Source organism: Phoenix dactylifera, chromosome 9, assembly GCF_051530095.1.
Source record: "Phoenix dactylifera cultivar Ajwa chromosome 9, Ajwa_hap1_PhDact_Kaust_v1.1, whole genome shotgun sequence".
In the NCBI taxonomy this organism is placed as follows: domain Eukaryota; kingdom Viridiplantae; phylum Streptophyta; class Magnoliopsida; order Arecales; family Arecaceae; genus Phoenix; species Phoenix dactylifera.
In genome coordinates, this window is record NC_143198.1 from 2876633 (window position 1) to 2880197 (window position 3565).

Below are 3565 nucleotides of genomic sequence, written 5' to 3' on the forward strand. Positions count from 1 at the left end.
GTGTTTTCGTGCTGTCTGTGGATATTGATGGTATGTTTGCAGCTCTGTTGCTAAATTAAATCAGGTGTGCTGAATAGTATGATGGTCTCATATTCTAGAACCCGTAAAAGGGAGCAAATGCCTGCTTGCCAAACATTCAATAGGACTGAGTGCTTTTTTTTGTTCTCTCTTCTGTATACCGGCTGTTGTATCTTGGATCGCTAGGTTAGCCCTCTCATGCACCATAACCTACCAGGTTTTGGTTACATGCGATCTATGCTGTCGTTGCAAGTATCATAGCTTCAGCATGGTATGGTTGCTTGTCAATCTCGTCAATAGGAATGTGATTTCTGTGATGTCAAATGAAATGTGTTAATTGTGCCTTGGGGATGCTGTGGTCGATTCTATGATACAACAATAACTCTTCCATGGATATCATGGACCTTATGATTTTTAATTTCCTAAGATAATGGTATCATTTTATCTCACAGAATCCAATTGGTGTTGCCAGGATCCCACTGACCTCTCATGACCCTGACAATTGACATGAAGAGTAACGTGACTACAGCTAATCGGTGCCTCCAAATTGTTGTGATGATGTAAAGGACACTGGCAGCAGGCTGAATCATCTCTGTTAACATTGCGAGAACATCGAGATTAAAGACGACATCAGTTGGTGGAGCAGGAAGGGTTCATATTTCGGATCAGCACAGAATTGTTTTGAGGTCATTAGCTCTGAAGATGACAAAATGCAAACAGCAACTGATACCTTGGGGCATAAAGCTGTGGTTATATATATCGGCACCCCACAAGGAATTAGATGCAGTCTGTCCAGATAAGTGTAGCACTCTTTTTTCATTGTCTGAGAGAGGTGGGCACGCCATTTTTTTATGAGGCACCAAGGATTTTTTTTCTTTACCCTTCCTTCAGACAGAAGGTTTCATAGCCCCCAAGCTCCCAAGTCTTGAGAGTAGCTGGGAGTTGTGCCATATAATTAGGCCAACTGAATGGTGCAAGACAGCTGAGGGCTTTCATGAATATTTTTTCTGAGCTACCATAGCGTTGCTCGAGCTGCTGGCGGAGCTGAGGCCTGCCCACTTAGCAAGTTTAGTTGATTCTGGAATCATTTATGATTTTTTTTTTCTTGGATATACGGTTTAATAAAATAATTAAATTAGTATGGAGTTATTCAAAAATTTACAGATTTATATTTTATTTAGAAAATTATTCACGACTAATTCAAGAAATATCCATGCAAACAGCAATGGCATTATTGGTGGTTGGGATTGAAAGGGGTTTAGTGGTGTTTCAGCAAAAGCTTATTTTCTTACCTTCCAGGCACTGTTTTCAATTTCTGATTTACCTAAATTTATTCAAATATATGAAACAAACTAATTATTCCTAATCGAAAATGGATTTTCCAGGGAAGTTTTTTTTTTCCCGTACCTAATCTCTATTCTTGACAATTGAATATGACCTAAGGAACCACCATGTAGAAAAAAATAGACACAAGTGGTTCTATACAGGAGTGTAAATGGGTTGGGTCGGAACAGGATATACATGATCCCAACTTGACCCAACTAAATTTTATATTCAGGTCATGATTTTGGACTGAACCTAACCCATTAGCTAATTGGGTCAGGTCAAGTCCATAGAATGAATTGTAGATCCAGTGAAACATTTGGATTGGATTGAAGTCAATAATGACCCAGACCCAACCTAAAATATTCGGATTGGGAGGATCAGGTTGAGTTTGCAGTTTGAGTCAAGTATCTAGATAACATTTTATATCTAAAATATAATAATTAATAATGAATTATAAAATCATTACAAATTTTTAAATAAAACTAAAGAAATCAACTGAAGCTCGAATTTCCATTCAAAAACTTTAATTATATCCAAGTAATTGATTCTTTTTAAGTTTACAGAATATAAATTTTAATATATCTTGATATACTTGAGGGCATTATAATTTATAAATAATAATTCACCAAAATAAATAATAAAATATAAATGTTTAATTATGATTGAGTGAAAATAGAGAAGAGAAGATGTAGTTCTTGAGAAGAAATAGAGAAATTAATTTAAATTAGAGTTCATTCAATGAATTAGAAGAGATATCTAGTTTGAAGGAAAAGGAGATTGATATGATTTGAGTTTTGGAGTCAGTTCAGATCGGGTTGTGTTCGATTTTGGTTGATCCAAAATAAATCCAAATGATACATAGGTCAGATTAGGTCAAATTGGATTGAAAAGCACAAAAACTAGACCTGACCTGAAATTTAGATTGGGTCCAATGTTTGTTAAATTATTTGTTAAATTATCCACTTGTTCGATCAAGTGGGCTCCATCAATTAATGGTAGGTGGCTAAACAAAACAAACATATGGAAAAGTGAGTGTGAAATGGTGCTTAACTTCAATTCTACCATCTTGATGAAATGATGAAGAATAGACATAAATTTCTCATGAGAATGTTACATGATTAATGTCGAGTTTCATATCATTTGCATGGCTAGGTGAGGTTTCTATGAATCTCACAAATAAATTAACGTTACTTATTAATGCAACTTTCACAATACCCCTCAATATAGAAACTTTAATTCGACACCGCACAGGCTATCATCAAGCAGTTTGATAAAGAAAATTATACATATTAATTCATGTTACTCTAAAATCTTAGATTTCTCTTCGCCATTGATTTCGAGCTAAGCAGTAAAAACTAAAGTAAGCTCGACTCAATGTTTTATCTCAATCAATATGAAATTAGACCAATGGCCAAGTCTACCAGCAGATATAGTCTACTCGAGAATACCTCCGAGCTGATTAACTAAAGATACCATGTTGTGTAGTGCAACTTTGTATACAAATATATGCTCATGAGGCTGTTGATTAATTGCATGTGATAATTGACTCATTCTAGAGATATCACAACCTACCACATTAACACGTAGCCTTGTGCACTCCTAAGCACAGGAATTCTCAAGGTTGCAAGTGTCTTTGTGAGAGATTGGGTGGAGACCAGCATTGTCCATCTTCACCACCTCCTTGTGCTAGATTAAATGGTTGACATACAGGGTGCACAAAAGGGGATCAGAAGAACTCATCCCTCATAGTAAATCTAGCACATGTTTAAATTATTTAAGATATATTTGGTACGAATGAATTGGACTATGAAATAGAAATGAGAATGAATGGCTCATATTCTGATAGCTGTTTCCATTTCGATATGCTGGAAGAAATTAAAATGTTGCAATTCTCTAAATTTAATTCATATTTCGATCAAGAGTTCAATTTCGATGACAAATTAAATGTGTTGGAGGCATTTGGATTTCTCTTTCAGTCTAGCTGAGAACCAAATGCACCTTTAATCCCTTCCCATAGAATCACAAATAAAGCATAACGTCATTAATTCTTTTTTACCGTTGAGATAAAACAGAACCCGCTATTCCACCACTCCCTTTCACACGGTCTGAACCCTAACCCTAACCCTAATCTGAGCTCCATCACAGGTTTGAAAGCGAAGGGTATCATCCTCTTCTCTCTCTTTTCCCCTTTTGCTTCGATCTTCTCTAGTATTCTTCTTGC